At 39.4% G+C, this 18,996-nt stretch overlaps 2 protein-coding genes and 2 long non-coding RNA genes across 6 annotated transcripts in view; all 4 read left to right on the forward strand.

The window, feature by feature from the left end:
- The window catches only part of LOC127357960 (zinc finger protein 260-like), a 64,169-nt gene that overhangs the window by 21,570 nt on the left and 23,603 nt on the right, over positions 1 to 18,996 (forward strand). The gene's annotated exons all lie outside the window — the stretch shown is intronic.
- LOC127358010 (gastrula zinc finger protein XlCGF57.1-like) overlaps positions 1 to 18,996 on the forward strand; it is a 91,576-nt gene that overhangs the window by 9,504 nt on the left and 63,076 nt on the right. The gene's annotated exons all lie outside the window — the stretch shown is intronic.
- LOC127358146 (uncharacterized) overlaps positions 1 to 18,996 on the forward strand; it is a 27,670-nt gene continuing 8,674 nt past the window's right edge. Inside the window, exons 1-2 of the long non-coding RNA XR_007882376.1 lie at positions 1 to 1,343; positions 7,857 to 8,031. This is a non-coding gene — a long non-coding RNA (uncharacterized LOC127358146). The remainder of the gene's footprint in view (positions 1,344 to 7,856; positions 8,032 to 18,996) is intronic.
- LOC127358155 (uncharacterized) lies at positions 11,503 to 12,235 on the forward strand. The gene is made up of 3 exons (XR_007882384.1): positions 11,503 to 11,714; positions 11,818 to 11,913; positions 12,080 to 12,235. It is a non-coding gene; the product is annotated as an uncharacterized LOC127358155 (long non-coding RNA).

Raw genomic sequence — 18,996 nt, forward strand, 5'->3', positions numbered from 1 at the left:
ACCGAACTCTTTATAACATTATTTACAGAGATTATATCATTATATTAAAATTAATTATAGTATCAGCTGTGGTCATAATGGCACTGGAACTGAGCTAGCGGCTAAAGTAACCGCCAACAAGTTAGCGATCTTTCCATCAGGGAACTTCAACTTCATGCACCGTCCAGGCAGAGCAACCAGAGGATGTCCGACGGAATAGTGTAAAATGTGATCCAGTTGTTTTTTTGTTACCTTAGAATGAAACGTTTTTATCGTCATTGAGCGGGTCGTCTTCTACGGAGTCCGCCATGTTGAACTATCATGTCTCTACAGTAGTCCAGAATGGACAAACCAAACACTGACTCTCGATATAGACTTGCGTGTTTTTCGCGAGTTTTGCAGCCACCATAGTTTCTCATACACACTTCAAAGCCTGTTCTCATTCCAAGTGTTGTTTAGTTTGTTGCAATCTGAAATGGCACTAAATCTTACACACCGGCCACAAGAGTGCGAGCTGCATGGCTAACTGAGATAACAGAGGTGGCAGAGGTTAGTGGCATCAAATTGTGTTAATTGCAGATCACAACTGCCTCGGAAGTTTCTAAAGGAGAAACTATGGTGGGCGTAAAGTGCGCAAAAATACAAAGGCAAAGATTCTAATTTTCAGCTGATTATACACTAATGAAAACATACCTATAAATATTATATTACATTTCTGACAATAAACCCTCCTCAGTGTTACACAATGGACCTTTACAGACATAAAAATGCAATTTTCTGATGTTAAACTCAGACAAAAATGAAAGGTTTTTGTACTTCGCCCCAAACATCTCAGAAACTCATTATCTAAAGAAACAGTTATTCCAGATGATATTACTAGTCCATGCATTTGTTACTTTAAGGCTGGATTACTGCAACTCTTTATTATCAGGTTGCCCCAATAAGTCCATCAAGATGCTCCAATTAATTCAAAACGCTGCAGCACAAGTACTGACAGAAACTAGAAAAAGAGATCACATCTCTCCTGTACTAGCTTCTCTGCACTGGCTCCCTGTAAAATTTAGAATAGAGTTTAAAATCCTCCTCCTCACCTACAAAGCTCTTCATGGTCAGGCCCCTTCATATCTTAAAGAGCTCATAGTACCCTATTACCCCACTAGAACACTACGTTCTCTGAATGCTGGGCTACTTGTGGTTCCTGTAGTCTCAAAAAGTAGAACAGGAGCCAGAGCCTTCAGTTACCAAGCTCCTCTCCTGTGGAACCAGCTTCCAGTTGTGGTTCAGGAGGCAGACACCCTCACCACATTCAAGAGTAGGCTTAAGACATTCCTCTTTGATAAAGCTTATAGTTAGGGCTGGATCAGGTGAGTCTTGAACCATCCTTTAGTTATATTGTGATCCATTGCACCTGTTACGTGCCAAGCAGGGCCTGTTGTGTTTTTATCTTCCTGCTTCTCTTTCTCTCCCCTCCCCTGTGTCCTCTCTAGGTGCTAACAAGCATAGACATATATACATGGACACCACAGTGGCTGCTGGATTGTACATCAACATCGGCGCCATATTGGACCAGGCTAGACTGACCTGTAAACAAGCGTTTTTTAATGTATAAAAAATTTCTACTCAATTTCTCAACCGATTTCATTGAGTAATTTTTAAATTCAAAGGTTTATAATAAACATGTAGTAGATTTTGTTTGGTCGCCAGTTATGTAGAGTCTCAATAGTTAACAGGTTATAATAGCACTGAGGTGCTCAAGAGAGGAGTGTATGTAGGCCTACATGAACTGAATTACTTGCAGGTTATCATTGTCATAATATTTATAATATTTGAAACGTCCACTTGCTTTTTCGAGTCTCACCACTTTAACTATCAAGATTTGAGTAAAATATATATTTTTTAAGTCAACTACTTTGACTTAGCATTTGTTTTGGTTGTCATGTTTTTCTTTTTTTTCCTTCATTTGTCAAAAGGGATGTAACACATCTCTTACTTCAACAATTTGTATCCTTAGTTCCTAAATGCTAACTTATGCTTTACTGTGCTGGTAAAATAATAAGTTGCAGGTTATTCAAAGCTAGACAGTTAGCAGCTAGCAGTAAACAACGCATAACTTTTCCTAGATATTTATTTAATAATGTATCACAATTAGTTATAAAACCGTAACAAAGGCACAAATGGCAAACAATATATAATCAATACACATTCAAAGACTGGGAGAAACAGAAAATGAGCGTTGGCGCTAACCACCAGACTTTTCTGTTCTGATATTAAGACGCATCTCTAACTTGTTTTTTGTCTGTAATAGTTGAACAGGCTACTTCACCTCCTGCTGCACCTGTGTGAGTTCTCATGTGTCTCTGCAGACTAATCTTTCCAACAAAGCCTTTATTGCACACTGAGCAGCTGAATGGTTTCTCTCCTGTGTGAGTTTTCATGTGTCTCTGCAGATGAGCCTTTCTGAAGAAGCTTTTATCACACATACAGCAGCAGAATGGTTTCTCTCTTGTGTGAAATGTATTGTGTCCCTGCAGAGTGCTCTTACAAACAAAGCTTTTACGACAGACTGAGCAGCTGAATGGTTTACCTAGTTTGTGAGTTATCATGTGTCTCTCCAGATGAGCCTCCCTGTGGAAGCTTTTATCATAGACTGGGCAGCTGAATGGTTTCTCACCTGTGTGCTTTCTCTTTTGTTCTTGCAGCTGACACTTACTGATTAAGCATTTACCGCACACTATGCTGAACGGTTTCCCTCCTCCTTGAGTTTTCATGTCATCAAAACTTTTTCTCTGTGAGAAATGTTTTTTACAAATTGAATATCTGAACAGCTTTTTTATTGCTACAAACTGGCTGAGGTACACACTTATGTCTTTTAAGCTGTTGACCCCAACTGAATCTTTTGGCACAAACGTTGCAGCTGAATGGTTTCTCCCCTGTGTGGGTTCTCATGTGTAACTGTAAATGCTCCGACCGTAAAAAACGTTTAGTACAAAGTGAACAACTGTAAGGTTTTACTCCTGTATGACACTTGAAATGCACCTGCAGATATGACTTCTGACCAAAGCGTTTACCACATTCAGAGCAACTGAAAGGTTTCTTTCCACCATTACACTCTACATCACTTACAGGGACTTCCTTATTATTCAGAGAGTTTGAACCTGGCTGAGATTCTCTGGTCTCTTTACAATTATTATCACCGTCAGTTTCATCATCACATCAGTCTCAGGGTCAGAAGAGTCTTCAGTCTGTCATCAGTATCTGGTTGTAAGTGTGTATCTGGATCTGAGTTTCTGGCTGGTTCTGGTCCTCCATAGTCCTCTCCATCATCTGTTTCCATCTGTTCAGTTTGTCTTTGATGAAGCTGTGAGGACTGAGGTTTCTCTTCATCATCATCATCATCTTCACTCTTCACAGGGACATGAGTCAATGTGAACCCTTGAAGCTGCTCTCCCTCCTGACTGGTCCTGACTTCCTCCTGTTCTTCTTTAATGTGTGGGGGCTCTGGGTCCTCCTGGTCCAGACTGGGTCTCCACTCCTGCTGCTGCTCAGGGGGAACCTCTTCTTTAATCACTGACAGCTGCTGGACGTCTGCAGGACACAGTAAACACAAAGATAGACATCCAGACTGGATAACTGTAGGATCATCATCAGGCTGAAGATGTCACTCAGTGGAAACAAATTGGAACCAAGTTGAAATCTGTTGACAAAGTCTCACGAGGATTATCAGCAGAAGACTTCCTGGAAAGTAAGCAATGATTAAAAGGATCAGAGTTTCTTCTGATCCTTTTAATCATTTTCATTTCTGAAAATGCATTCAGAAAAGGCTGTCTCCTGGAGAGTAGGGCATCAGATGTGTTATGTCTACTGGTTATCGGACATTAGACGTCACCAATAGACACCCTTTGGGAAAGAGGCTTATAATGGAGTGATTTTCTTTGTTTTAGTTAGTTTATTCTCAAGACAACTCGGTTTGCTTGTTTCCTGTGTTGATGCAAATAAATCTTGCACGTGAAGTGAAACGGGCAATTCTCTTTGCTTTCTGTGAGTCTGTGTCACCATTCTGGGTTCCTTCAGTGGGAGTTTGTGGTCTCTCACTACAGTCAGATAGCTAAAAGTTTATGTCAGATAGGTGTCCATTGAGGTGCATTGAGACAAGAAAAATTAAACCACAGCATTTGGAGAGCCAGCCAGGAGGACAAGACGGGTCACGGTTCCGGGCGGACGGCCCTCACTCCACCACAGACCGACCACTGTATGAGCTCATTCAAAAGGTAAGCAGAAAAACCTTTTCTAAATTTTCTCCATATGGTGTTTCTGTCTGTGGGGAGAGAGCAGTCTGTGAATCCCGCTTCGTCCTACGAACATAAGAAAATAAGGACTGTGACACTTGTTTGGCTTCGCTACGGTAAGCGTACTGACTCATTTCCGGTTTACTTCCTGCTCTGTGTACACTGTTTGGTGCTGTAGCTCTGTCCAGTGAATGCTAAATCTAAATTTGTTTAACTCCTTACAGCGGTTATTTTCCAGCTTAACAATTAAACGTAGACTCGTTCTATCTAAACACTCAGAGTTACTCCTTCTTTTGGCGACTTTTCGCTATTTTCAAAAGTTTTTCATACATGCTAGCTTCATTAACATTAGCAGTTAGCTATGGCTTCTCCCTCTCCCTCTGCTCTGTCCTGCTCAGTGTGCCAGATGTTCAGTTATTCCTCTGCCTCCTTTAATGATAATGGTACATGTATTAAGTGTAGTTTATTTACTGCGCTGGAGGAAAGGCTTAGTAAGTTAGAGGAACAGTACCGCACCACAGAGTTATCTTTAGCCGCTATAGTTAGCCAGCCCCCAGTAGCCGGTGCGGTCCGACCGAAGGTAGCTTCTGCTAGCTGTCCTCCGGTAGTTCCCCCGGTAGTTCCTCCGGTAGTTCCCGAGCAGCCAGGAAACAGGGAAGCTGGGTGACTGAGCGAAGGAAGACTAAAACACTGAAGCCCACAGGTCACCACCAACCCATTCACGTTTCTAATAAATTTTCCCCACTCAGCGATACACCCGCTGAGTAACCAACTCTGATTATTGGCAGCTCCATAGTCAGAAACGTTAAGTTAGCGAAGTTAAATGTATCCCTGGGGCAAGAGCGGGCGACATTGAATCCTTTTAAAATTGCTGGCTAAAGATAAACGTAAATATAGTAAGATTGTTATCCACGTCGGCGGTAATGACACCCGTTTACGCCAATCGGAGGTCACTAAAATTAATGTGGAGTCGATGTGTAATTATGCTAAAACTATGTCGGACTCCGTAGTTTTCTCTGGACCCCTCCCCAATGTGACCAGTGATGACATGTGTAGCCCCATGTCGGACTTCCACCGCTGGCTGTCGAGGTGGTGTCCAGCAAATGATGTGGGCTTCATTGATAACTGGCAGCCTTTTTGGGGAAAACCTAGTCTGATTAGGAGAGACGGCATCCATCCCGATTTGGATGGAGTGGCTCTCTTACCTAGAAATATGGCAAAGTTTATTTCTAAAACCTGACAATCCAGAGTTGGGACCAGGAAGCAGACCTGCTGTCTTACACACTTCTCTGCGCTTTCTTTAGAACAGTCACCCACCCATAACCCCACAGAGACTGTGTCTGCCCCCCCCACTAAATTATTTAAAGAAATAAAAAGTTAAACATAAAAATCTAATAAAAATTAAAATGAACTCCGCAGTTGCAAAAAATAAGAGTATGAAATGGGGACTGTTAAATATCAGGTCTCTGTCTTCAAAAGCTGTTTTAGTGAATGAATTAATATCAGATTATTATTTATTTACTTTGTCTTACTGAGACCTGGTTGTCCAACGAGTGTTGGACGAGTGTACCGCGCTCTTGGACCGTACTCTGATTTTATATCTGAATTCTCAGAGTTTTTATCAAGTTTAGTCCTTAAATCAGATAAAGTAATTATTGTAGGTGATTTTAATATTCATGTGGATGTTAACAATGACAGCCTTAGTAATGCATTTATATCATTAATAGACTCAATTGGCTTCTGTCAGAGTGTAAATAAACCAACTCATTGTTTTAATCACACTCTTGACCTTGTTCTATCATATGGCATTGATATTGAACATTTAATAGTCTTCCCACATAATCCTTTCCTATCTGACCATTATTTAATAACTTTTGAATTCATATTATTAGATTATAAGCCATTACGCAAAACTTCCTACAGCAGATGTCTATCTGACAGTGCTGTAGCTAAATTTAAGGAGGAGATTCCTTCAGTGTTTAATTCAATGCCATGTCTGAATTTAACAGAGTCCTATAACGACTTTAGTCCCTCTGAAATTGATAATCTTGTCGATAGTGCTGCAGGCTCACTACGATCAACATTAGACTCTATCGCTCCTATAAAAGGAAATTATTAAAACATAGGAAACTAGCACCGTGGTACAACCACCAAACCCGCCAATTAAAGCAAAAAGCTAGGAAATCTGAAAGGAAATGGAGCTATTCCAAATTATCAGAATATCGCTCAATTTGGCAAGATAATCTTAAAACCTATAGAAAGGCCCTCCGTAACGCTAGAGGAGCCTATTATTCAGCACTAATAGAAGAAAAGAAGAATAACCCTAGGTTTCTCTTCAGCACTGTAGCCAGGCTGACAGAGAGTCACAGCTCTATTGAGCCACATATCCCCATAAACTTAAGTAACTACCACTTTATGAGCTTCTTTTATAATAAAATTATTACTATTAGAGAGAAAATCAATCACCAACTGCCATCAACAGTTATCAGTGACTTCAATAATTTCTACATCGATGCCATCAACCTGTCAACCTGTTAGACCCCATCCCAACTAGGCTGCTTAAAGAAGTCGTACCCTTGATTGGAACTTCTTTACTGGATATGATTAATCTTTCTTTATTATCAGGATATGTACCACAGTCCTTTAAAGTAGCTGTAATTAAACCCCTTCTTAAAAAGCCCACTCTTGACCAAGGGGTTTTAGCCAACTATAGACCGATCTCTAACCTCCCCTTCCTCTCTAAGATTCTGGAGAAAGTAGTCGCCAAAGAGTTGTGTGACTTTTTACATAACAATAGTTTATTTGAGGATTTTCAGTCTTAAGGACATAAAATCCTGGATGAGCTACAATTTTCTGATGATAAACTAAATTCTTGTTCTTGGCCCCAAAAACCTTAGAGACTCACTGTCGAAAGATATAGTTACTCTAAATGGCATTACCTTGGCCTCTAGCACCACTGTCAGGAATCTTGGAGTTATCTTTGATCAGGATTTGTCATTTAATTCCCACATGAAGCAGACCTCTAGGACTTCCTTCTTTCATTTACATAATATTACAAAAATTAGACACCTCCTCACATCCATCGCAGACAGATGCAGAAAAACTAATCCATGCATTTGTTACTTCTAGGCTGGATTACTGCAACTCTTTATTATCAGGTTGCTCCAATAAGTCCATTAAAACGCTCCAATTAATTCAGAACGCTGCAGCACGAGTACTGACAGGAACTAGAAAAAGAGATCACATCTCTCCTGTACTAGCTTCTCTGCGCTGGCTCCCTGTAAAATGTAGAATAGAATTTAAAATCCTCCTCCTCACCTATAAAGCTCTTCATGGTCAGGCCCCTTCATATCTTAAAGAGCTCATAGTACCCTATTACCCCACTAGAACACTACGTTCTCTGAATGCTGGGCTACTTGTGGTTCCTATAGTCTCTAAAAATAGAACAGGAGCCAGAGCCTTCAGTTACCAAGCTCCTCTCCTGTGGAACCAGCTTCCAGTTGTGGTTCGGGAGGCAGACACCCTCTCCACATTTGAGAGTAGGCTTAAGACGTTCCTCTTTGATAAAGCTTATAGTTAGGGCTGGATCAGGTGAGTCCTGAACCATCCCTTAGTTATGCTGCTATAGGCCAAGACTATCGGGGGATTTCCCATGGTGCACTGAGCTCCTCTCTTCCTCTCTCTTTCTGCACTCATTCATGTCCCATTAATGCATGTTACTAACTTCACTTCTTCCCCGGAGTTCTTGTGCTTTCTCGTCTCGCAGGTTCTTATCGATCCTGGTGGAGCCTTCTGCTCATGGTCCTGCTAGATTGCCATTGCCAATACTGTTGTCACTGTGCACCTGTCTGTCTCTCTCTGTCTCTGTTTCTCTCTCTCTCTCTCTCTCTCTCTCTCTCTGTCTGTCTGTCTGTCTGTCTGTCTGTCTGTCTCTCTCTCTCTCTCACCCCAATTGGTCGAGACAGACGACCACCCACCTAGAGCCGAAGGATCTGTCCTAGGTTTCTGCCTTTTAACAGACCTGCTCTATTTGAAAAGTGTCCTGAGATAACTTCTGTTATGAATTGGCACTATACAAATAAAATTGAATTGAATTGGTCCTGTTCTCACAGGAAGAGGGTGGTGTAGGGGTTACACTACTATTTAATTAGAAAGGTAATTAATCACTGAAGATTAATAATACACTCGTAAATGGGGCACCATCTCCGTTGTTTAGCTACTGGAATAATCCGGAGGAAATTATTCCACAGATCTAATTAAATCAATTTCAAATCAATTTATAAAATTTCAAAATCTATATGTAAGCTGATATTTCTAAAGTAGTGATTTCTTTTACACGATTCATCGATTTTCCCGCATCAAATCAAACCGGCACCGACAAGGACATACAGTTATATATGTTTATTAACTAAACTAATGCAGAGTAAATAGCATGAAATGATAATGCAAACAAATGACAACAAGTAACAGAATATGTGGACAGTAAATTAATTATTACTATTAGGTGATTCAGGAGCGATGGTGGATTTTGCGATGCGGCAGTAAGTTTAAAATATTACGAGATTAAATTTTAGAACTACGAGGCCATAATCGAAAATTCTCTTTAACTTAAAAGATGGGAATCAAAGCTTACAGACAGACACCAGCTCTCTTTCATGTGTGTGAATCCGGCCACGTACTGGAGAGTCAGCCTACTTTGTTTGTAGATGGAACTTGGAAGGATTCCAGGTCCTTGGCTTTTAGCTCAACTGCGGCTTTGCGTCACTGATCCAACAGGCCGAAGGAAGTTGCGTCTCGTCCCTGGTACCAGTGGCAATCTCTCCAAAAGGCCCAGCGTGGCGTGTGTGCTAGTGAGCGTTGGGGGCAAGGTGGCTGGAGAATAATGTCTTTGTTCGGCTGGAAACATTTATACGTCTTCTTGAGCAGTCAACTACTGCAACGTCCTTCTGGCTGATGATAAATGTCTTAGAGTGGTTGGTCTTCAGCTTTGATTGTAAACTAATTCAGCTTCTTGTTTGAAAATAACTGGAGGATGAAACGCTGGCCTGGCGAATTCTCCGTCGTAACTAAGTCCAAGAATTAAACTAAATTCACTTTCTGTGAATCAGGCGACAATACTTGACGATAAGACTACAAAAATATAAAAGAAGAAATTCGTTTGTGTCTTGAGCTTTCAAAATAAAAGTACTTAGAAAAGTTCTTTAGCACAGCATGTTATTACTTGAGGAAAAATTCAACACGTGTCGCAAACAAAGTAAAATAAAGTACGGAAATTATAAGTAAGAGCGAGAATAAATAACGAGTGGATCCAACACTCTTAGAAGGAAGACAAAAAGACACTGGTCGCGACCTGGCACAAAGGGCACTAAAATGACTGGTCCTGACCACCTCCTATGTGATCTGTTCTGTTGTTTAGACCAGTTGAGTGATCTGTGGAGTGTTTGTATTTATTTATTTTTAATACAACTTTTCCCGTTTCTCACTGTGTTAGCATAATAGCCTAAATGTGAGAAGCCATAATCGTTTGTCTATCCAATGTTATTGATCACTATTATTAATAGAAATCATAATAACAATGATTAAATTATTATTATTAATCGTAGTTGTAAGAGTAGTACTATCGATTATGCAGGTCAGTGTGTTCGTGACCTGCCGCACAGTCCTGACCAGCTCCTCGCGACCAGCTCCAACCTGGCACGGACCAGTGGTCACTACCACTAGGGGCGCAAAAGACACTGGTCTGTCTTGTGGGTAGCACGGTCAGCACGGAGCTGAGCGGCTACTGACGTCACTCTCCTGTGCCGCTCAGATTGCCAAATCCTTTTCGAATTATCGGCACTTTTTTGCGGGGCAGACCACAAAAAACGAAATAGCAATCTCCTCTTTGTTTTCTTTTTGATGATGGCATAAAATGTGCAGTTAAGAAGAAAATGCAAATGCAAATAGGATGATTGATAACTTATTTTATTTATGAGTCAGATAATGCAGCCACATTCTTAAAATGAAAAGGCATTTCTGCAAATGCATTTTAATTTTCTAATTTTACATTTCAAATTGAATTTTGGTATCTATTTGCTAGGGCATATTTTGAAAATTAAATCTCAAATGTCTTTTTCTTTTTCATTTTAATTAAGTAAAAGAATGAGCAGTCTTGAAGAAGAAAATTAAAATGCAAATAGGATGATTGATTATTAATTTTATTTATGAGTCAAATAATGCAGCCACATTCTTAAAATGAAAAGGCATTTCGGCAAATGCATTTAGATTTAAATTTTGGTAACGATTCGCTTCCATACTCCAAGCCTGATATGGAAGACTTGAAAATAAACTCAAATCAGAAGGTGAAGTAATTACCTTTCAAGCATCAATGGTATTCTGGTTGAGTTAAAAAGTGTTTGGACAAATTTCAAGGGACATATTACTCAATTACAGAGATTTCCTGGACATATCTTAACATGAGACATGTCTACACTAGTTCTTTTTATTTCATCATCGTTGACTAATGAAATTATCAGTTGCCATTTGTGTTTGCTCCGCTTTACAATAGGTCTAGGCTATGTTACCTAATGAACAGTTATGCAAAAACCCATGTTGAAAGCTAAAAAACAGCAGTCAGATATCTATACAATCAAGCTAGATGAATATCAGCATCACATCACAAATCTATTATTGTTGTCTTTAAAGCCAGAATTTATTTTTCTTTTATCTTTTTTCATTCCTCTTGACAGCCAACAGAGGAAGATGTGGTTTTGGTGTCCTCAAACATGAAGATATGTTTCAAAGTCTTGAGTGTATACTTTAAAATCATTTTTTGTCTCCCCATGTCATGTTAAACATTTAACTGGTTTAACAGAGTGTGTCCAATTTGTGCAGAAAAGTTTCCTCCAAAAGACCTGGAGGTACATGCATGCAAGTGTGGAGAGAGGTAACAGAATCATGGTGCTAAAGAAGCGCATTTTACATTTTACGTGGGTAAATGGGTTTCACCTTGTGTTTTGTCATTGCAGCAATGCTGACTTCAGTCCTTCAAGTTCTCCATTACCTAAGGCAGTGGTTCAAACTTCCTCGTTCCTCTTATCATGTCAAAGAAACAAGGTACCACCAGTAGGCTATGACCTGACAGAAGTAACAAAAAGGTATAACACAAATGTGCACACAGGTACTACACATTACATACCACTGTTTGAAACCCTGACGTAAAGGAATAGACATGTATTTTAAAGAGTCACACTGCCTAACAGGCACTGATTTCTCTCTCAGTCTTGATGACATCCTGCTGGCCATATCTGCAGCTGTTAACAAAGAGGAAGAATGTACAATCACTGTGTCGAGATCCCATGTGGTGGAGCAGGGCCTTGCTCAGTGGAAGCGACAAAAGAAGGCATTGCCTACCAATCAGTTAAAAGTACAGTTCATAGGGGAGGCAGGCGTCGATACAGGGGCATTAAGGTAGTTCCTCACAGGTAGATATATTTGAAATATGAGTTAAAATACATGAACAAAGTTGCAGTAGAAGTAACAGTAGTTGAATGGTGTTTGTTTGTGTTAAAAGAAATGGTTGCAGGCATAGAGCAGTGTCTGTTTGAGGGTGACCAGACTGGAAAATGTCCTAAATATTCCATGTTGGATCTGGACCAAGCAATTTCAGGTATGCCATGCTTGAATACAGTGATTTTGTTTCGATTTTTTTTAGCAATGATTTTGATCCATAGGCTAAATGCTTTGCTAAAGATAGTGGCTTGTGATCTTTACACAGTATGTCCTAGTCTTCAGGACATTAATATGTTACTCCAAATCCATTCTTAATTTTCTAGGAGTGCTGGTGAAATTTGGGCTGCATGTCTGGCTCATGGTGGACCACCACCCAGCTGCCTCAAACTTTGGTGCTACAAGTACCTGTGTGATGGGGATATGCAGATACAGAACATTACCAAAGAGGATGTCTGTGATGCTCAGTATACATCCCTTATCTTCCAGGCAAGAGCTCTTGGTAACACTTTATAATGAGTACACACTATTTAGCATTAGTTAAGCATGAATAAATAATGAAATCATCATTTATAACACATGAATACACATTAGTATGTAGTTTATAAACACTGTTAAAAATGTTTTATTCATCATTGATAAGCACATTAGTTATGGATTAGTAAATACTGAATTCATCATTTATAAAGCATGATTCTGCTGTAAATAGTCATTACTATGTGGTTTATAATCACAGTTATAAATGTTTTACTCTTCATTGTACTGTACATTTCTGCATGCACTTGCACATCCACTATTCAGACATGCATTAATGATTAGTAACTGTGTTAGCAGATGTTCTATAAGAACTCACAACAAATTAATTTTCTAATGATGGCCTATAAACAGTTATTAATGCAGGAATTCACAGTTACAAAGCACTTACTACTCGTTAATTAAGTATTTTGCACGAGCTCATCTAAAGTGAGCACTATCTATGGCTTATTAAGCATTTACAAATGAGATATAAAGGCTGACAATGCCTCGAGACTCACAAAATGTTCAGTTATCTTAACAGACGAAGGAGAGACACAACACAAAGGGATATAGAACATATTGTATTGATATTTACTGCAACTTCCCAACATATTGTATGAAGACGAACAAGGGTGGTTTATGAAGACATGCTATTGTTGTGATCTTATCTGTTTGGGACGTGTACATTGAGCTTGCAATCCCGCTCTCAGCACGTCATCCACGTGACAGTCATGCAAATGAATTGCATGCTGTGTGGCCAAATGTTTCTGCGTATTGGAGGTAGTTCCCCCCCTTTGACGAAATAGAAACTTTACAAGTGTTGCAAGTGACCGTATTGTCGTCTTTTCGCGTGAAATATAACCAAACTTTAGGGTGCTTCTGCCTCGACGCCGTGTTCGCTGCGTTCTGAACCAAAACAACTAGGGATGCACCGATCCACATTTTTTCACTTCTGATCCGATCCCGATACCTGAATTTGGATATCTGCCGATACCGATACTATTCCGATACCAAAGCTCTGTTTGCTTTAATATTATTATTATCATTATTGTTGATTTTATATGAGGCTGAAATAAACTCCTCTCAACAGGCAAGTATGATATGTACATATGTATGCATGTATGTCCCAAAAGGCAACTTGAGGTAATTATAAGGTCAGAAAAGGAAGTCAGAAAAACAGGAAATACTGTTAACAGGAAAAATCCCATCCTGAAAACCAATATGGAACTGTAAGGGTTTCAAATTGATTGTCATGTCAATATTTATTAAATTCCCAAAATGTCAAACATTTGAAATATAAGTGCAATAAGTGTAAACATCTTACCTTGTTTTTGGCTCCAGAAGTGATTACTGACAGTTCCTTTTGTCTTTCTGCCCCCAGGCTAAAAAAATCCTTGTGCTCTTTCGTGTGGTGCTTTATGTGGTGCAATACTGTGATGATAATAGGATAATTTAGTCAAATAACATCTAAATGACCAGCAGAGGCCTATTTGTAACATATGATCAATTTGGCAATGACATTAAGACCCAAACATGGTGAGACTGTTGTAAGTCGCACCGGTTTCCTGCACACAAAACACAGTTTAATATAAATAAAATGTTGATGAATGAGGCTGAATTATAAAAGCCAGAAATGGGACTAAATCCATAATTCATCACTGGTGAACCTGATCCAGCACACAGCAGTAATATTGATCCATCAGATATAATAGTCCAACCTGTTCCTGCACTATCACTACTTTTCCTTTGAGTCCATTGTGCTGATCATCCTGTTACTGCAGTAAAGGCTGTGAATACTACTTCCAGCTCAGAGTGTGAACAGTGAGAGAAGAAGCAGTACAGTGAACCAACCTGCTCTGTGTAACCGAAGTTGAGGGTTGAAAACAGCGTCCAGTAGTTTCCGTTGTCGCTCGTTCTCCTCTTTTGAACGACAAAGTTCCTCCTCGTACTCTGCTATCGTTCTTTCAAACAGCCCAAATATCTCTTCAGCAGCCGCAGTTAGTCGCTGCTTCACCAACGCTCTCAGCATTTGGACTTTACACATTTTCACACAATCACACAAACTCCGTCAAAAACACTGTTTGCTCTCCATCAAACAGTCACTCTGTCTAGCGCTGTGTTGCTAAGCTCCCCAGCTGGCATTCGACTGACATTAAACGTTTAAATGTTGTTGAAATAATGTCAGTTTATGAAAAAACGTTAATTCAACTTCAAAACAACGTTGAACACCAAATAGTTGAAGTGGTGTTGTTAACTCACTATGCATTCAACATTGAAATATCAACAGTTTTTGAGTTGTACGTCAAATCAACATTATTTTTACAACCATGACTTTTCTTGAAATACATCAGTAGAAAAATAACGTTGTTCCAACATCCAAACAATGCAGATCAATTAACTGTTGAAAAAGTGTTGATACATGAATAATGATACGTTGAAAGATCAACTCTGAATTAAACATTTGTTGAGTCGTGATAAAAACGCTTTCTACATCTCCCGGCGTACTTTCAGAGCAACTCCAGTCTGATTGATCATTTTGCAACGTTGTTCAATACAAGGGCTTGATTGGAGGATGGCGGTTGTCCATCACACAGAGGCGGTTAGAACTGGATTCTATTGGCTCTGACGGTTCCAGACAACACCCGCTTGCGCATGCGCAAAGTGGGTCTGTCTTCATCTAGGCTAAGCAGATTCTGACCTGGACCGGTTCGGACTAACTTTGGCAACAGCTACAACTCTAAAACGGTAAGCAAAGTTTTTGAAATTACATTTTATAACTAGAAAATTCCTCAAGAAATTTTGAGTTTGTCTGACTCATATATTAATACGTATTGTGTTAATTAATATTGTGTGTACGGCAGACTAGTTTAACCACGAACCGCCGCTGTGTGCTATCTTAACCGCCAACCGCTGTTCTGTGTGTGTGTGTGATTGTGTGTGTGTGTGTGTGTGTGCGTGTGTGTGTACAGCAGACTAGTTTAACCGCCAACCGCCATTGTGTGCTAGCTTAACTGCGAACCGCCATTGTGTGCTTAATTTACCATTAAATTTATAGGCCACACATAGAAAGACCACAGTGACCATAGACTTACTTGAATAGAGCCCATAACCAGTACTATCTGCATACAGTATTTTAATATCAAAGCTCACATTTTTAATGTACGAAGGCATCCTATATCATAACCACATGTCTGCCGTTTGTAATAAAACAAACCTGAAAAAGGTCTTAAAAAGCATTCAATTTTACTTTTAAAAAGGTGCAAGAACCCTGTGTGTGGGCAGACTAGTTTAACCGGTGTTGTGTGTGTGTGTGTGTGTGTGTGTGTGTGTGTGTGTACAGGTCCCCACTTTGCCATTTTCTGTATCTTTCGCATTATGCCCTGAATTTCAACACTAAAGATTTTTAGAGATATCCTTATGCCTCTCCCTGATTGGGTACAAGACAAAAACGTTCAAACTGATCTAATAAGTACAGCTTCATGGGACATTTTACATTTTGATCAGAGACAACAGCAGAGACAGACAAGACGAAGAGGTGTTTACGTTTTATAGGCACATGAGGCCTATAGGGTAATTTCATCCAGGTAATGTCTTTACAGCAGTAGGTGCCTTTTCTGGCTTCATGAGCTTCTGAGGTGTGTGTGTGTGTGTGTGTGTGTGTGTGTGTGTGTGTGTGTGTTATGCTAGTAGTAGCTAATGTACCCCGGAGGACAACAAGTGCTAAAAAAAAAAAAAAACGAAGACAACAAAAGGGTTAAATAATTAATCTTGTAAAGTGCTGGCAAAGTTTCATTATGACAATTGGCTTGTTCACCTTGGTGACCACTACAAACTCCTCGTCCTCATCATGTGCCTGCTTTGTGGAGGTCTGGACTCTACTGACCACTTTTTATGGTTATATTTTTAATTTTTTGTTGCTCCTTTTCAGAGTAAACATCTGAAGAGGTTGGGAGGGGTTGATGCTGCAGACCATGTCAAAAAATCAATGGCTGCGTAAGTAACTTTATGTTCCCTTTTTTTGCATTAGTTTATAGTGATTATGTTCCCTCATATACTGTCATGCACTCCCCCCACACACCCACTTACTCTCTGCTACATTTTCATAATGAACTTAATTGCACTATAATCTAATATAAATCTGTTTTACTATGGCAGAACTATGACAAATAAAATGATGGCCATAATGAGCCTCAGAGAAAGAAGTGGGAAGGTTGCCTTCATGAAGACCAATCTGTACAGGATCATCTGTGGTGAGTTTGCTTTAACATAGTAGTTTTGTAACAACGTTTTAAATAATTGAATATAGTAAGCAGAATAATAATTCATGAGAAAAATCATTTTAGTTGGAGGACTCTACAGAGCATGCCTAATATTATATATAATATTCCATTCTGGGCTCTAGACTAAATTCTCTACCGGCAGCACTGGTACTACCAACTGCTTTTTGTTGGTCGCACAAGCACATGATGATCAATGACCTTGCACATTGATAAATACTCATTTATACACTTGAAACATTGGCAATGCCACAGAAGTTGATATTTGCAAAATATTTTAATTTGGGAGGTTAGCATTTGCTAATACTGATCTGTTTTATTTTCCCCCTCTTCAGACGTTGTCTTGGGCTCGTTTGACACCACTACCACCAAAGTGGAAGAATACATGGCAAAATATTTAAAGTATGCACCAGAGAGGATGGGTGGCGGTGGGAGAAGTAAGTAGTAACACTGCCGTGTTCAATGTTTCCCAATGTTTTGTTTGTTTTGTTTTTGGGCCGTTTTATAAAGTTCGACATGTGTACATGTGTATATTTATACCATAAGTATTGTTGCATTACAATAAGTATTGTATATTGCATATTTTATATTATTGTATATTTTATATTTTATTGTCTATCTTTTTAAATGTCTTGTCTGTTGTGAAAGTGAATGTTTACTTTTAGTATTAGTAAATGTCTTGTCTGTTGTGCCTGTGCACTCTATCTGACCGTGGGAGAGTGAGAAACGTCCTCTCGATTCCTTTGTATGTCTGGTACATGTGAAGAAATTGACAATAAAGCTGACTTTGACTAAATTAATGTTGAAAAAAGACTGAAATGTTGGCAAACTTGCAGCCATGTCAAATGTTTCATGTTTACGCCAGTGAAATGTCTTTATTAATCTTCTTCCTGGTCTTGCTTTGAACAATTGGCTTCTTCCTAGCTGACTGTGCTGTCCACATACTTAGTGTTAATGTATCCATTTCAAGGTGTTTGGTGTTACTGGAGCTACTGTTGAACACATCAATACTTTAGAGAAAACAGTGTAACAAATATATAGTGTGTCAAACTATGTTGAAAAGCAGGACTTTATAGTGACGTTGAAATTTCAATGTTGATTGGATTTGCAAAATCTAAACTCAAATCAATATTGATTCAATGTTGGCAAATTCACCTATGTTGAGAACATGATGTTGGAATGACGTTGCTATTTCAACATTGATTAGATTTGCAAAATCAAAAAAAAATTCAACGGTTATCCAACACTGGCACCTGACGTTGATTCAACAGTGATTCAACGTTAAAATGCCAGCTGGGTCCGCTCTGTTTACAGCTAGCATGCTAAGCTAACTTCTGTAGCTTTGTAGGCTACCGGGAGATGAGTCAGCGGTAAAACATTCCGAAAAAAGTCCATTCAGACAGCTTTATCCGGACATATGGAGGCTCGGATGGCTCATTACTGTGGATGTCACACACACTTTCTCAGCACGACAACGGGACACGTTGTTACTGGACGCCATCTTGTTCCACTCTGAACTCGGACAATCATTTCCGGTGCTTCTTCTTCGTGGTGTTTAATGGCGGCTGGCAAACAACGTTATGGAGCATTAGCGCCACCAACTGTTATGGAGTGTGTATCGGGAATCTGACTATACATTCACTAACACTACTAATAAATAACAGAAGATGAGGACAAATAAAGTTATATTATTTCTATTAAGTTGAGATATTGAAGCGAATAGAGATAACACACTTCTCCCCAGAACTTCTTTGTAAAAGATCTCATAAGTCAAAGCTCAGCTTTATTTCTTTCAGCTTCAGTATCAGTTCCCTTCCCTCAGCAACACATTTTGGACAGTAAACCAGAACATGTTGTAAAGTTTCTTCTTGATCACAAATTCACTCCTTCCTGTATTGTGTTTTCCTATTTTAAATAATGTTTAATCCTGTATGACCTAATAGTAACCTTGATATTATTATTGTAATAAATGTATATTTGTGCCTAAGCCGCCCAATAGGCTACCAGAAACCGTGTGGGGAAATTGTAACAAAATTGGAAAACAATCTTCATTTCATTATTGTGATCAGGGTTTCTGGAGTCCAACTGGACAGGAGAGCACAATACGATACACAAAAAATACACTGTACATACAATTAAAATGTGTATTAAACCTACCCAGGGTCTAGGCAGGAAACGCCAACAGCAGCGTGCTGGAGGTGGCAGCCAAACTGGAAAGCGGTGGCAGTTTGCTCTCCTATAGCACCAGCAGTGGCTAAATGCAGGAGGCAGCAGACTCTTTGAAATGAAGTTAAAACAACTCTGAGACTTTTTATTATTCATCCTAATACATATTTTGGTAAATGCTGTAGATACAGGGAAGAGATCAATGCTGTACATACATAGCAGAGGTCAGTGCTTCAGATACAGGGCATAGGTGTGTGCTGTAGATGCAGCTCTACACCTCCATG

Source organism: Dicentrarchus labrax, unplaced genomic scaffold, assembly GCF_905237075.1.
Source record: "Dicentrarchus labrax unplaced genomic scaffold, dlabrax2021, whole genome shotgun sequence".
NCBI classification, from domain to species: domain Eukaryota; kingdom Metazoa; phylum Chordata; class Actinopteri; family Moronidae; genus Dicentrarchus; species Dicentrarchus labrax.